This window comes from Panthera pardus, unplaced genomic scaffold (genome assembly GCF_024362965.1).
Source record: "Panthera pardus isolate Hobbes unplaced genomic scaffold, ASM2436296v1 HiC_scaffold_22, whole genome shotgun sequence".
NCBI classification, from domain to species: domain Eukaryota; kingdom Metazoa; phylum Chordata; class Mammalia; order Carnivora; family Felidae; genus Panthera; species Panthera pardus.
The window spans coordinates 66,531,548-66,548,616 of record NW_026526788.1 but is presented as its reverse complement, the minus strand read 5'-3'; the positions used below and the strand labels follow the sequence as shown (position 1 = coordinate 66,548,616).

At 44.4% G+C, this 17,069-nt stretch overlaps 1 long non-coding RNA gene across 1 annotated transcript in view; it reads left to right on the top strand.

The window, feature by feature from the left end:
• The window catches only part of LOC109272880 (uncharacterized), a 60,439-nt gene that overhangs the window by 8,668 nt on the left and 34,702 nt on the right, over nt 1-17,069 (top strand). The window contains exon 2 of the long non-coding RNA XR_002082645.2: nt 9,899-9,982. This is a non-coding gene — a long non-coding RNA (uncharacterized LOC109272880). The remainder of the gene's footprint in view (nt 1-9,898; nt 9,983-17,069) is intronic.

The window sequence follows — 17,069 nt, the reverse complement described above, 5'->3', positions numbered from 1 at the left end:
ACATACACAGCCTCCCCCACTATTAACAACCCCCCCCCCCCCCCCACAAGAGTGGTACATTTGTTACAGTTGATGAACCTATATTGATGCATTATAAAACCAAAATCAATCGTTTATTCCATATCACTCTTAGTGTTGTGCATTCTGGGGGTTTGGACAAACGTGTAATAACATGTATATTCATCATTATGGTTGCGTACAGAACTTTTCACTGCTCCAAAAGTCCTTTGTGCCCCAGCGGTTCTTCTCCCACCCCTCTGTCCCTGGCAACCCCTGGCTTTTTACTGTCTCCATATTTTGCCTTCTCCAGAATGTCACAGAGCTGGAATCACACGGTGATTCTCTGCTACGAAGGAAATTAAATTTGCTATGATCATGGGTCAAGGAACAGCACGTACAGATGCAAATGTAGATGTTCTAGCTGTTCTTTGGCAGAGAGGTGACCAACTGTGAGGTACCAGGGGGTAAAAACACCCACACAGAAAGTGTACATAAAGTGAAAGGAAAGTCATTACCTTCTACCCCCACCCCCCACCCCAGTGGGCGAGTGCAGAATTAGAGGGATATGTATATGAAGTGGACCTGATGCTAATTGGCAGAAATGCTTTCATTGCCTTATGAAGCAAGGTTCATTAACTAAAACATAATGTTCAGTGTGACTTTAAAATTAAATACCTGGGACATAATGTCTCGTGAGGCAGATATGCAGTGGAGTTATTTATATGCTTACACTTCAACATGTTAGCTTATTGTATTATTGAAAACCAAATCCACTCTGGGAGATTCAAAGTGCTTCTATTTGACTTCTTTTCAGAGAACTTCATACTAAGTTCGATACATTCCCTTATGAGGTCATCTAATCCCTTTCTCTTTCTTGTTAGCATCAGTTAGTATCACCCAACCCTGTCGTTGAGCATCTATGGGAAGAAATAATAGAACATGTCTCTACTATTGAAGAATCTGTGATCTGGAGGTAGGGCTTATTGGGCCGATGTAAGGCCCCATTACATATATAGTAGAAAATGTACTCGCTGGGTTCTCATCTGTAAGAATCAGAAATTGACTCCATATTTAGGGGAAAAAAGCAGAGGGAGAAGAGGTTTATGGAGGGTTGTTGGTGGCATGGGTGTTGGGAACAGTTGGCATCAGAAGGATGCACTTCTGTGCTGAATCTGACCTTCAAACATTCTCCCTGAATTAGCACCGCTCGGCCAGCGCTCATGGTACCAGGAACAAGTATCTGACCTGTGAAGCCTGGATTGCCGGCCTGCCTCAGGGGGCGGTGGAGAAACAACACGACCCCTTGACTTCTGTTAATAGAGGAGGGAGTGTGTGGTGGCAGGTGTTGGACTTACCTTCTGCCAAGGCCTTGAAAGGTGGGAAATGTTCCCAAACAGGAGATGGAGGAACAAATGGAACGGTGGGTGTTGAAGGCTGGATAGCCAGCAACAAAACAGAGCTGCCCCTTGTTGACCCGGTAGCAAAAACAACCAACTATGGAGAAATGCTGATATATATTTTGCTTCATGCCATATAGAAGGTGTTTTAAAAAGTTACGTGTGTAAGGAATCCTATGTCACATGCACTAGGATACGACCTACACCAAGGAGCTCTTGGTGCCTCCTTTTACAAACTAGTGATGTGAAACATGGCCTCAGATTGATTTGATGTGAGGGATGATTGCCTTGTAATCGATTGTTCTGAAGGAGATTTAGCTGCATAAGTAACCGCACCACCGGTGGGGAAGGCAGATCTGAGTTTTGCCTTGAAGGCCCCTCCCCTTCAGTAAGTAGATCCTGATGAAAGATTCCATCACAGGCTCCATAATCTCACCAGAGAATTATTCTTTAAGAACTGGGCACTCTGAGATTCCTTTTTTATTTTGTATTTTATTTCACGTTTATGCTATTGCCTTCATGGCTCCTTCAGGGCAGTGACTGAGCCTGAATTGTTGTTTTTAAGGATGGATTCAAACGCCATCACAGCTGGTAGTGTTTGCAGCGGCACAGGTGATTTTCTTACTGTCAGTTAGTGTAGCAAGTTTTTTTTTTTTTTCCTTTAAATTAACTGAGTGCCTGCCATGAGGTCTCGCAGGCTCTTCAAGGTCCCGCTTCAGCTCTCAGGGCCTCCTGGGACACAGCCCATGGCCCATCCTCCTCTTTCCTGAATTCCCCGGGGGACTCCGAGGTGAGGACACTCAGACCTGACTTCACGTGGTCTGGCTCTGTTCTCCGGTCCTGTCCTGTAAGTGGGCTCCCCACCTTCTCCTCGGGTCTAGACTTCTGTGCTGCCTGACTGAACCTCATCTGGTCTGGTTTACAGAGCAGTCGACACTATGGAGTCCCGTCACTGTGTGGACACAGTGTGTGTGGCCTACAGGGCTCCCCTCCCTCTCTCCATTCTCCTCTCAAGAAAAGTAAAGACTTTCAGTTCTGCAGCTTTTCTGGGCACCGCTGAGCGTCTGTGGACTTAGCTCTCTCCTTCCACACTCAGCCGTCAGAGGGACCTTTAACCAGGACGCTCAGAGTCCTGAAGAGATTCTGCCCAGTAAATCACAGTGCCCAGAACCCTGGAGTTCATTCACACCAGCAGGGCCCAGACCCGGGGATTTCCTGGCCCAGCCAAATTTCAAGGCCGTGTAATTTAGAGATGGGATTTGCAGCACAGGGGTAAAGACGAGTGTATCAACAATAAAACAAAACCAGAAAACCAACCAAACTTTGAGGACAAGATTTTGTCACAAAATAGGTGGAAGGACATTATTTCAGAATAAAGGAGGGTCATTGAACTTAAATGCATTTAATCTGATGAAGGAGTCATGGGATGGCCTTCACTTTTGTCATTTTGGGGGGAACGTATTATTGCCAATGCCCTCATTACACACCGCGCTGTGGGTGGTGCTGAATGGAAGAAACCTGGCCCCAAATAGCGCCCTCTAGGCCTGATGGAGAGACAGGACAAACACAGGTGGGGCTCATCTCTGCTGCTGGGGCACGGGCTCCTCTGGGTGGGGGGTTAGTGACTGGAAGTGAGCGCAAGGGGCTTTGGAGCTACTCGTCATGTTGTGTTTCTTCATCTGGGTGTGGGTTTCTTTGCATGCCCAGGGTGTGAATATCCAGAGAACCATACACTTACGAGACATGGATGTATTATATTTGGATTAAGTGTTGCAAACACACACTTCGTCATTGTCCATGCTGGGCCACTAGTCCTTTGAAATCCACGGATCAAGTTCAACCTCTAGATTTGGTAGAGACCAACCGAGCCCCCGAGAGGGGAAGCACCTGTTCTGGGTGACCAAGCAAGTCAGTGGTCAAGCTGGGACTGGGGCCCCTGAGGCTTAGCTTGGAGGCCCGTCCCTGCCTCAGGCATCTTAGTCCTTTAGTGACCTCTTCCCTTTTAGGAAGTGTGTTGGCAACTTTAGGGGCCCTGGTCGGGGATACTTGTTAGGTGACATGTGGAAAGGATATTGCTGGTATCCTGTCCTCACCTGAGGCTCCTGAGTTCCCTCTGCTGATGAACAACTTCTGCCCCATGAGTCTTCTGCTCATCACAGCTTCATTAGATTACTTCTCTGGAGAAGAGAGTTCTTCTCCCTTTCAAGGCAAGCTCTTCTCCCACTTGGACCCTTGGGCTCTCCAATCTGATTTATCTCATTACTTCCTCTTGTATTTGCATTTTAATCCCCCCCCCCCCCCCACCGCCCCACCTAGGGCCTTTTCCTTTTGACTACAAATCTACTCAATATTTTTTCCTCCCAAAAAAACAATCCCTTCTCCGGTTTCAATTAATGAGTCAACAGCTATTTACAAAGAACTGTCCCTGCTCAGGGCAGGGCCTGTCTCACTGCCTCTCTAGAGATAGCATCTTCAGACTTTGTGAAAACATTGACTCCATATTCATTTTCTCCAGTTCCTCATGTCCTATTTCCCTCCCACCCATGGTTGTCTGGCCCCATCCTCAGCGCCATTTTATTTTATTTTTATCTCGTTTATTTCAATTATTTCATGGCATGTAATGCAGCCAGGGTCCTTTCAGCAGGATGTACACTTCCTAGGTTGCCTGGGATGGCCCCATCTTCCACTGGTTCTGCCAGTGTGATTACTAATAGTGTTAGTCACTGAGAGAAGTGTTTGGTTTGGATTGGGAGCTGTATGGTTGTACCTCCTCTTAGCAGCCATACACAGTGGCCTCTTCTTTTTTGTCATTTGTGTGAATTCTTGTGTCCATTTTGGCAAAGGATGGTAAGAATTCTGACTTTGATGACAAAAAGACCTGAGTTAATCTCTTTATTTATTTTTTTAAACAGATCTGGGTTGAATCCTAGAACCTCATGCACAAGCTCTGGGCTTCTGTTTCTTCTTTTTTCTTTTTTTAATTTTTTTAACATTTATTTTTTTGAGAGAGAGAGAGACAGAGTGTGAGTGAGGGAGGGGCAGAGAGAGAGAGAGAGAGAGAGGCACAGAATCCAAAGCAGGTTCCAGGCTCTGAACTGTCAGCGCAGAGCCCGACTTGGGGCTCGAACCCATGAACCATAAGATCATGACCTGAGCCAAAGTCAGATGCTTAAACGACTGAGCCACCCAGATGCCCCTGGGCTTCTGTTTCTTTGTCTGTAAATGGAAGATGAAGGCAATGGTACCTCTCTCACAGGGTGGCTGCTGTGTTCAGGGAGGGAAGCATTTAAAGTGCTTGGTATTCCTTTTTAAAAATTTTTTAACTAACTTATTTTTTCTTTTTCTTTTTGAGAGAGAGACAGAGTATGAGTAGGGGAGGGTCAGAGAGAGGGAGACACAGAAACCGAAACAGGCTCCAGGCTCTACGCCGTCAGCACAGAGCCCGATGTGGGGCTCCACTCGTGAACTGTGAGATCATGACCTGAACTGAAGTCAGATGCTTAACCAACTGAGCCACCCAGGCACCCCTAATTTATTTTTGGGGGGAGAGGGTGCAAGCGGGGGGAGGGACAGAGAGAGAGAGAGGGGGGCAGAGCATCAGAAGCGGGCTCTGCACTGACAGGCTGACAGCAGTGAGCCAGATGTGAGGCACGAACCATGAGATCATGACCTGAGCCAAAGTCAGACGCTCATCTGACTGAGCCACCCTAGGTGCTCCTTACGTGTCTGGCATTCCTGAAAAAGTTAAAAGTAGAACTACCTACTGTCCAGGAATTGTACTACTAGCATTTACCTAACAAGTACAAAAAACAGTAATTTGAAGAGCTACGTTCACCACTGTGTTTATTGCAGCATTATTTGCAATAGCCAAATTATGGGCGTAGCGCAAGTGTCCATTGACTGATGAACCGGTAAAGAACATGTGGTATATATATATACAATGGGATACTACTCACCTCTAAAAAAGAATGAAATCCTGCCATCTGCAATGACATGGATGGAGCTAGAGAGTATGGTGCTAAGAGAAATAAGTCAGAGAAAGACAAATACCATATGATCTCACTCATGTGGAATTTAAGAAAGAAAACAAATGAGCAAAGGGAAAAGAAAGCAAGGAAGAGACAAACCAAGAAACAGACTCACAAATATAGAGAACAAACTGATGGTTACCAAAGGGGAGGTGGAGGGGGGGTGGTTAGTTGAAATGGGTGAAGGGGATTAGGAGTATACTCATCATGATGAGCACTGAGTAAGGTATAGGACCATTGAATCACTATTGCACACCCGAAACAAATGTAACACTGTACATTAACTATACTGGAGTTAAAATTAAAAACTTAATTAAAAAAAAAGTGCTCGGCTTGGCTGCAGCACAGAGTGGTCAGTGAGGAGTGCTCCCTTCTGAGTCCCTCCTCCCCCTTTGCCCCTGGACCACCCCCCCCTTCCCCCCCCCCCCCCCCCCCCGCCATTGTCTCCACCTTGCTTTCCAGTGCTTTCTCGGCAGGCACCTTCTTAGGCTCTTCATGCTTTTCTGCCCTAACCTGCTGGAATTCTGTGATTCAGCCCAGTCTTGTGATGAGGGGTGTGAGCTGTGGCCACGATGGTCTGGTTCAACTCCCCAGCGCTGCCACTTGCCAGCTGTGTGTGTGTGTGTGGCAAGTTGTTTAACTTCTTGGTGCCTCAGTGACCACACCTGTAAAATGGGGATGCCCACTTCCTGGGGTGGGTGTGAGGATCTCTAGGGCTAAGATGTGCATCGTTGCTCAGCACGGAGCCTGTAAACATCTGGTAAATGTTACTATTCTCAGCTCCCCATGTGTCTGTCCTCTCTGATGCCCTCTGTGTGGAATTTCATTCGTTCTACCTCCCAGGGCCCTCACAACCCTCTCTTTCCCTTCCCACACTACTGCCCCAGTTGTTTCAGAACTTTGATCATTTTGTTGTGACCTCTCATACTGGTATCTCTGCCATAAGTCTCTTCTGTTTCCAATACACTTTCCATGTGAATTACAGCTGAATATTTTCTGAAGCCCATTTGTGATTGCACCACTCCTCTGCTCTAAAACCTCCTATGACTCCCTACTATCCACAGACTAGATCTCAAATGCCAGTCCTGTGGTTCAAACACCTCCATCCCCCATCTGGACCCCACCCACCTAACCAACTTCATTCCCCTGCTGCACCCTTCCTGCACCAGATGAGGCACTGAATGGATTTGTTCTTTCTCCCTTGTGTCCTCCCTGGGGTCACTCACCTCAGGGCTTTTGCCCTTGCTATCCATCTGGAACTCCCATCCTCTCCCACATCCCCAACTTCTACCATTCGTCAAAGCCCAGGGGAAACGTCACCTTCTCCTTCTAGCCCGCCCTGATTTTTTCCTACACCCCAAATTGGAAGGATTCTCTAGAACTTCGTCTACACCTCTCCAGAGGCTGCTCCATTCTCTACTCTGTATTTTGTCTGAACGTAATTTGTTCACAACAGGTTACCTGCCACCGTTCCTGTGTCTGCTTGTCTCCGGCCGGCTGTCAGTAGCCTCGGCAGTCTCCCTCAGCCTGAACGGGACGGGAGCTGCCGGGTCGCACTGTGTGCAGGCTCCTAGGTGGGCGCTGCGAAAACCAGCCAAGTCTCCTTCTCTGCGGCCACGAACATAAAGCTGACTTGGGGGCGAGAGTGGGCGTATGTGCACACACGTGTGAAGATGACCTAGGAACATTCTCCGAGCAGCACAACACACAAAATGGGGCAGATTAAGGTGGTGCCACCGGAGAACTGGCAACTTCTCTGAGGCTGCAGAGCAGGAAGGGCTCAGCCTTGTGAGTGACAGGGGGAGGCTCCCAAGAAGCAGCGATTTGCACAGAGGCTCGAAGGCTGGGAAGCATGCGGATTGAATAGCAGTAGACAGGGACCTGGGGCAAGGGGCAAGTTGTATCTGTTTCGTCACCGGTCTGAGGGACAATTCCTGTCCCAGTCGCAGGAACTCTGAGTCTCTGGTTCCTGTCTTTCGCACAATCTAGTGACTGAGATCACAGGCTGTGATGGCAGAGCCACGTACTTGGGTTTAAATCCTGGATCGCCTAATTGCTGATCGAGTGGCTTTGGGAAAGTCACCTGAGCTTCAGTTTTCTCATGCTGACAGGACAGCAGGAGGGAGAGTGACACAGCGAGACTGAGTGCCTGGATGTTCATATGTGCTCAGTCCCGCTTAGGGTGCAACTCCAGAGCCTCAAGCTGTTTCCCTTCTTTGAGGAATGTCGCATGCTCGCCTCGCCAGGGGCCGGGCCCACAGCGCTCGATGATGGCCCAAGTCACCTCCCAAAGCAAGCTATGTCTGGGTTAATTAAAAACATGGGATATCACTCTATTTAATCAATTATGCTCCTATACTTCTAGAAAGTGTTACGGGATATATTTAAAAAAATAAAGCCAAGACTTTCTTACAAATGTAAAGTGAACATGTGTCAAAGATTTCACTTAACTCATGAATGAGGGAATCCATGCTCTTCCAGTCTCTGCCTTTGTCTCACTGATCATTCCTGATCATTCTAATTCTCTCCCATGGCTCTTACCGCCTACTGTACAGGTTGAAGAATTATGCGTATGTGTGGGGTGGGGGCAGGGAGAAGAATAACCTTGGTTAAGAGGGTACTTTTCCACTTTATAGTGTGTGGCTTTTTAAAGTTTATTTTATTATTTATTTTGAGAAAGGGAGAGCACAAGCAGGGGAGGGGCAGAGAGAGAGAGAGACAGGGAGAGAGAATCCCAAGCAGGCTCTGTGCTGTCAGCACGGAGACTGATGCAGGGCTTGGATTCATGAACCGTGAGATCGTGACCTGAGCTGAAATCAAGAGTTGAATGCTTAACTGACTGAGTCACCCAGGTGCTCGAGTTAGTGTGTTTTGTTGTTGATTTCCTAATAAATGATAAGCCCCAATCGGTCCTAGGAGGGAGGAGTTCATTAAGAGTGAATGCTACAGAGAAAAGATAGACAAAACAGAAAGGAAGAAAAAGCAAGAGAACTTGCCATGGAAATCCAGATGAGCACTACCAACCTAAAGGGAGGCTAACAGCTTCATTCATCAGCATTTATTGAACACTTACTGTATGCTGTGATGCAAGGTGCTCTATCAGGCTGTGAGAGCATAATGCATATTATATACCTAATTGTGACCATGACCCCATTCTCACAGGATCTGTAGTCTTATTAAAGAGAGAGATAAAGCCACCTTGAGCCAGCCTGTTGAGCACTTTGATTTAGTGGTCAGAGAAGACTGACCAGGATAGTGAAGCAGCTTGGAAATTTGTCTTGGAGAAATTTTAGCAGAAAGGTGAGGGGCTTCATTGTCTAAAAAGGTGGTATGTGGAAGGAGGGAGACTTATTCCATGTGGCTCTGAGAAGCAGAGTGAGGACTTATTCATTCATTCATTCATTTGAAAAGTATTGAGTGCTACTCTGTGCCAGGCTCTGTTCTAGACACTGGGGTTTTATATATATATCTAATATATATATATATATATATATATATATATATATATATATATTCTCTCTCTTTTATATATATATATATATATACACATTATATATACATACATACATATATATATATAAACATATATATACTTATATGTAAACACACACACACACACACAATGGAATACTACTTGGTGATGAAAAAGAATGAAATCCTGTCACTTACAACAATATGGATGGAACTAGAGGGTATTTGCTTAGCAAAATAAGCCAGTCAGAGAAAGATAGATATCACGTGATTTCACTCATAGGTGGAATTTGAAAAAGACAACAGATAACAGAAGGGAAGGGAAGGAAAAATAAGATAAAAACAGAGAGGGAGGCAAACCATAAGAGATGCTTATATACAGAGAACAAACTGAGGGTTGCTGGAGGGTAGAGGTAGGTGGGGAATGGGCTAAAAGTGTGATGGGCATTATGGAGGGCACTTGTTAGGATGAGCACTGGGTTCTACTCCTGAAGCCAAGACTACACTGTATGTTAACTAAGAATTAAACAAAGAAAAAAAGACAAAAATCCCTGTCATTAAGGACCTGATTTTTCCTCCAATAGTAGGAAGTTACATGGAAGACAGGCTCAGTATCAGGATAAATTTCTACAGGCAGGGCTGTCAAAGATGGACTTTTTCCTTGACAGGATAGAGGTTTAGTGGATTGACCATCTCTTGGTGATGATGTAGGTAAAAAAAGTCAAGTTCACAAGTAACAGAGCCAAATCCTTGTTTTATTGATCCTCTTTTGACTGCTTAGTTCTGGCCCTTTTGGAAGACCTGGACGTGTCTTCTTCAGTGTGGGTGAGAATGTTCTGGCATAGGATAGCCTGGTGCTCAGTAGTGTTCATTCCTGGAGCTGGGATTGGAAGGGGCAATGCCGTGTACTCTCTCCCATCAGCTTTTGAGATTGTGCACATAACATGGTCAGAAATACCAAATATTTACTGTATTCTTTCTGTCTGCTCACTTCTGTGCCAGGTGACTGACAGATGCATGCACGACTCTGTCCCTGCGGTTGGCAAACTCAAAACAGAGCTGGGAGAGCAGAGAATCTTCTGAGAGGTGAGTGGGCCATCCCATAGCTGTGGTTCAAAGAAGCAGCAGCCGACTTTATTAAAGATGTAGGACAAGCTTTATTTTCTGCAGGTGTCCTTTTTAAAATGGAAATATGTCTGGGAAGGGATAACACTGTTATAATGTAGTACTTTCATCATGGTGGCAAAACATACCAGAATCACAAATATTTGTGGGGCTTCTATCAACCAGGCATAGCTCCGGGTACTATGAGTGAGTACAAGGATCAGAGCGGCCCCAATTCCTTAGCAGTACAAAGTTCTGTAGGAAAAGCAAAGAGCTGCTTACATACATAAGTAACTTTTCTGGATACAGTAGCAGATACATACCCGTTACTCTCGTCAGTGATTTTCACACATTTACATGCATGGGATTGCAAACCATTTTTGTAGGTTTGTTTATGATGATCTTGGCAACAAGAAGACCCAGCCTTGCTGATGGAAATAGTAGCTCAAACATGAGAAACCTATTTCCCTGCATTGCTGAGACAGCCTTGGGAGGACTGGGATTAAGTTTGGGGCTCTCGGGGACCATCTGCATGTCAGTTACATTCGACGCATGGAGTGCACTCTGCAAACACCACCAGCAGGCAGTAGATGGTCATTGTTGAAGCCCTTGCCTTCAAACAACTTACAACCTAGGGAGTGTGTGCGTGGGGGCATTGGTCTAAAAGGCAAACTGTGTTCTAAAAGCTTTGGAAGATTTAGAGAAGAAAGCTATCATGGCCTCTTCAGGGGCAGTAATCAGGAAGAGCTCAACAGAAGAGGTATTTTTAGAAATATGGACCCTGATGGCTGGTGGAATGTCAACCAAGGGAGAGGACAAGGGGACTTCTGTAGAGTCGCTCTTGGGTTTGTGGACGTAGCAGGTTTGACAATCAGTGAGCCCGCCAGGACCAGACTATTTAGTTTCATTAGGAAGATAGGATTGATGATAAAGGTTCAGGACGTCAGGTAGAATGTCTTTGATATTTAAGGAGTCTTTCTAAATAAACAGTAGTCCCAAATTTAGTTGTATCATCCGCATAAAGATGATTAAATGCACAAGTTGATGGGGTTCTCACTTAAAAAGCTTCCTTGGGGCACCTGGGTGGTGCAGTCGGTTAAGCGTCTCTTGATTTCGGTTCAGGTCATGATCTTGAGGTTTGTGAGATGGAGCCCCTCACTGGGCTCTGTGTTGATGGCATGAAGCCTGCTTGGGATTCTCCTTCTCTCCCTCTCTCTCTCTGTCTCAAAAAAAAAAAAAAAAAAAAAAAAAAAAAAGGAAAAAAGCTTCCTCACTTGTCAGACAGTCCCCTATTATGTATTAAGCTCAAGGCTATAGTGAGGAATCATTGTCATTAAAAACACCCTAGAGGGAAAGCAAAGAGAGGGATTGGTTCATATACAAAAGTAATGTGATGGACCTATAACTTAAAGTCACATGCTCAGAATTCCTGCAAGAGTGAGGTGGCATGCGACTGAGGTCCTCACTCAGTCATGGTCTTCCGGGACAGGAATGCGGTTTGGAGCTGGCTGCACAGTGACACTGTAGTTACCAGAGGCCCAGGGAACTGCATACTCAGGTGGCCTCTGAGCTCATCTCATGCTGAAACCGAGTGAGTTAGTGACTGCCAGCAGGTGCACCACACTTTCTAGGAGCGGGCCACGGAGGATGCTCTTTCTCCCCTCGTTTCCATTAGTACCTCTGAAGGCCGGAAAGTTAATACGGCAGGTTGGGTTGTCAAGGATCTACTTGGAGATGACTTCAAATGGATTGCTTCTCTAAGACTAGATGGTCAATTTAGGACTGAGAGTGGGGCACAGCAAAAGCTCACTAATGAAAACATTGTTAATATTAATCTGCTGGTTACTATTTCTTCCCCCTTAATTTGCTGCCCTCTCCTCCTTTTGTATCAGTAATTTTCCCACTGGTTTTGAAACCCAAATCCAATTAGGTCAGCCCTCTGCTTAAAATTCTCCTTTGACTTCTGAGACTCATAGAATAAGGACCCTGGAATGTAGAGCTAAGGGCCTGTATGACTTGACATGGTCCTTCCTCTCTAGGTCTCTCTCTCTCCCCGCTCTCTAACTCTCTTTGCTCTAGCCCTACAACCTGACTTTCAGCCCTCATAACTCCCAGACTCCTTCCCACAGGCCCTTTGCACATGCCACTAGCTCTGCCTGGAATGCTCACCTCCACTGTCAGCTCCCACTCACAAGTCAGTTCTCAGCTAGTGCTTCACTATCTCGCGGAAGTGATCCCTGTCCTTCCTGAACAGCTCAGAGCCTCCTGTAAATCCTCTTACCACCTCAACAGTACATGCTGTTCTATGTCGCGCTTACTGCATCTGTAAGCCATTTATTGTGTCATGATTTGACCGACAGCCTGTCTTCACCCACTAGACTGTGAGGTCCACCATGTAAGCGGCCATATTTGTTCTCGCGATTTAATCTCTAGGCATCTAGCACAGTACCTCACACATGGTAACAGAGTTTCACAAATAATCTTCCATTCATTCTAGTGGTCTACTGTACAAGTGAGAGAGGGACAAAAGCCCTAAAGATACTGGTGGTAGAATTGCTGGAAAAGGCAAAGTGGCAGAGACCACAGGATTTGCAGAAGCAAATGGATAAAATACAGAGGTTCGTAAACCAGTTTCTCAGTCTCTGACAAAGAGAGGCACTTGGCACGCCACACTGTGATTCATGTCTGCTACCTGCTAACTCCCTGAGGTAGCCAGCACTTCCTGAGAGACATCAAAGCAGTGGCGGGGGGTTGATCAGAACTCTGGCAAATTCAATGGAGAATTTTTATTTCATTTAGCAAATGCCTACTTGGACGTAAGGCTTTTAGGGGGCAGCTCTAACCTGCTAGGAACAGCAGGAAGAGCCTCACCTGTGCGGAAGTGATTCGGTCACAGGGCAGAATGTGCTTTGATGACTGTAGGAAAGATCTGTAGCCTAGATTTATGTATGTCACCTGAGACATATCTAAAGAATACCATCTTTCAGAAAGAAAATCAAATTCTGGAGAGGAAGAACTGTTTTTTAAGGGAAGTTTGCGCTGACACGATCCCTTGAGAGCATCGGTTTACGTCTTTGTATCCAGAATTTACTGAACTGTGGGATGAATATACAATACATCATTTGCCTCAGGCAGTGTACTGAAAATATTTCATGACTTTAAATATGTGCTATGATTAGGTATGTGTTTTAGTAGTCAAGTGAATAAGGGTTTAAAGCAATGAAAAGAACGTATTTCCTTTCAGTTCAGCATGTTTTCGTCTGGGAGCTTTAAAAACCTGTCACAAGGAACATTCTTGAAGGCTAAGGTTCTCCTGGTGATATGGGAAAGAGATCCTGAGTCTTGATCTTTAGTACCTCCTTTTTTTCCCTAGAAAATTGTAGAAGAAAATTCCCTAAAAATATTCATAGAAGTCCATGGCTGTTTTGTAAATTTGTTTTGGTATTACATAATATTACTCCAAAAGCGAGTTGTAAAATAAATTAATGAATAAATATTGAAAAAGAGCTTTAATGTTGAAGTGGCTTTAAAATAAAATTAATAAGTAAAGAAATAACACTCAACAAATATTATTGTGCATTTGCTGTTTAATATCCAAAGTGAGATGGCAATTAAGTACTCTTGGCACTGTAAAGATCAAGATAAGATTGGTTTGAGTCCCTAAGTCCATGTGCTGTGACAATCTGCATTCCTCTAGCCTTAAAGGAATGTACTGTTTAAGAGGGGAGCTGAGCCAAGTTCAGGAATAATTATAGGAAAGAAGTAAAGTATACAGACGAGAAAGGGAGAGACGCCCTTCCATCTGGAAGCATCAGACAATGCCTCTCAGAATTGTGAAGATATGTTTAGATGAAGGCATAGAATCCAATACAGACTGAGGGAATAGTGTGAGCAGGGATATAATGTCAAGAAAGTGTAGGGCAGGTAAAATTGTCCTGTGGTCTGACCAGGGTATGAGGTACCTGAAGGGAATAGTAATGAGGAAAGGCAAGAGTAGGCACTTGGGACTTTGGAAGTCAAGAGTTTGCCAATGGAGAAATTATCCAGATGTACTGCCTAAAGTTCTCATCCCCTGGCACTAATGATATCTGTGTTCAAAGATTTGTTTGAAGACATATTTTCAATTCTTTTGAGTATATACTCAGAAGTAGGCAAACTCCATTCTTAATCCTGACCTGATGGACAGCCCCATTCCATTTTATTGTTTGATCCCAGATCCAAATTCTTCCTGAAGAGCTCAAAAGCACTGTTTCCCCGTTTTGCCTGAATGTACCCTTTAAACAAGCCTTATATTCTATTTGTTGAAAGGCAGTGATGGATAGGATAGAGGACGTGTTGTTGGAAGCCAGAGGACCTGTGACCTAGGACCAGAGCTATCAGTTGGTTAGCTAACTGCTCGTCCATCGGTTTAGGTAAAATTCGCTTTACTCAGCTCTACCCTTCGTTCCTCTCAAGGTTGTGATTGGCATCAGGACAACTGGTATTTGGAGAGTATTTTCCAGATGTCACTGATTGCTCCCTATAGGTATGTACTAGGTCCTTAAAATTTCAAGCGAGAAAGGACTTTTAGAAAGAGTGCTCAAAAAATGCTGTTATCTTACAGATCTAACTGAGGCCTCCAGAGGGCGCTATTGGGGGCGGCTGAATTGGGGAGTAAACTCCAGATCTTCTGAGGCAAGTCGGGGCCTTTTTAGACCTCCCTACATCCAGACCTCCCTCTGAGGCTCAGTCAAATCCTTTGTCTTTTCTCTTCTGGCTGAGAAAAAACAACGGCAAAAAACTGTACCGCTGAGTTATTCACAGAGTCAGTTGAGCTTAGATTTATCTCCAAAGTCTGGCTGCTGTGTGACCTTTCCTGAATTTCATTCTCCGGGTGTCGGAGGGAAGCCAGTCCTTCCCCAGGCCCCTGCTTAGTATCCTTGGGAATTCTCTTATTTGTATTCCTGTCACTGCCACTTTTAATGCACCAAAGCTTACGTTTAACGCAATAACCAGCCTGACGTTTATGAAATAAAAGATTGATATCAGCTTCATGAAACTCAGGCAAAAGCAATATCTTTTCTATATCTTGCTATGCCTTTAACTCCAGGAACTTTTATACTCGGTGGCCACTGAAAAATGAAATAACAATAATAATAATGACAATAATAAAAAAAAAAGCGATATCTTCCAAGAACCACAGTTTTGAGTAATATTTTCTTTAATTTCTTTATTGATTTAATGACAAGAGAAGACTAAACTTATTACTTTCTCCAGTGTCCAAGTACATTTTCACTTTTAAAAGAAAGATCATAGTATGTAGTTTAAAGGTTGACGTTTTGTTTGTCACCTGGCTTATTTATGCATTGGTGGCTTGGGCAGCTGATGCATGACCATGGCCACCCTGTTTCCTCACGAGGAAGGTAAGAATCAGAAGGGAGAAAGCTTTGCTTTTCTTATGAACTAAAACATTCTGGAAAATAAGTCAGCTTTATACCTGTTCTTCCAGAAAGTCATTCCATTTTATGGGGTGGACTATTTATTTGCACACAGAAGACACAAGCACCTGAAATAAGTATAGGGTTTGACATCTATGACCCAACATAATTTGGCTTCAGTCAGACTTTCCAGTCTTATCTCCCATTACTTAACTTTTCACACCTGATGACTTGGTCAAACTGGACATTTGCCATTTCCCATGTGATTATTTTCAGTTTTGCTTTTATCCAGTCAGACAATCTTTGTCTTTTAAAAAATTTTTTTTAAATGTTTATTTTTAAGAGAGAGAGAGAGAAACAGAGTGCTAGTAGGGGAGGGGCAAAGAGAGAGGAAGACCCAGAATCTGAAGCAGGCTCTAGGCTCTGAGCTATCAACCCAGAGCCTGATACGGGGCTTGAACTCACAGACTGTGAGATAATGACCTGAGCTGAAGTTGAACGGCGAACCAACTAAGCTACCCAGGAACCCCAATCTTTGTCTTTTAATTGGAGTGTTTATTTACCTTTAACTGGGATCGAGTCTCCCATCTTGCTTTTTGTTTTCCATTTGGGCCATCTGTTCTTCGTTCCTTTTTCCTCCTTTCCTGCATTCTTTGAGATTAACTGAGATTTTTTTTAGTTATGTTATCTCCTCTAATGGCTATTTAAAAAAAATTTTTTTTAATGTTTGTTTATTTTTGAGAGAGACAGAGTGAAAGCAGGGGAGGGGTAGAGAGAGAAGGAGACACAGAGTCCAAAGCAGGCTCCAGGCTCTGAGCTGTCAGCACAGAGCCTGACACGGGGATCAAACTCACAAGCTGTCAGATCACCTGCGCCCAAGTCAGAAGCTTAACCGACTGAACCACCCAGGTGCCCCTCTAATGGCTATTTTAAAACCCTTTCTGCTAATCCCATCATCCCTTTCATTTCTGTATCTGTTCCTATTGACTGATTTCTCTCTTGGATTTGGGTCACATTTTCATGCTTTTTCACATAACTAGAAAGTTCTGATTGTATACCAGATGCCACAGTGTGATTATCTGTATTTCTTCATTTTCCTTGTAAGAAGAGTTAAGTTTTGTCCTGGCGGGTAGTTAATTTACTTGTGCCTCAAGACTTTCAAGTTTGTTTTATGTACGTAGTGAAAAAGAAGGAAAGATTAAAGGTTAGAAAAACATGTGGGTCCAAATCATCTAGGACTTTGTAGACCCCAGTAAAGAGTCTGGATTTTATTAAAAGTAAACAAGAAATCATTAAAAAAAAAATCTGAGCTAAAGAATGATAAAATCTATCTTCTTAAAAAGACTATTTTCTTAGACCAGCTAAATAAATACTTACCGAAGACCTATAAGAGCCAGGACATGTGATAGACAATGGAAACCAGATCGTGAATGAATATGAATATGTGGGACATTCCTGCCCTTGAAGAGCTCACAGCACAATGGGGGCTGTTATGTGTAAGACTCACGATGGAGGCAAACATGGGGAAGTACTGGGAGACAGACCTGGTGCCTCAGTGATGGTATCCTAGAGGAAGTTACTCTCAGTTGGCTCTTTAGAAATGACGGGACTTGTCCATGTAAAAAGAGGAGAGGTGTCAGAGGCAGGAAGAA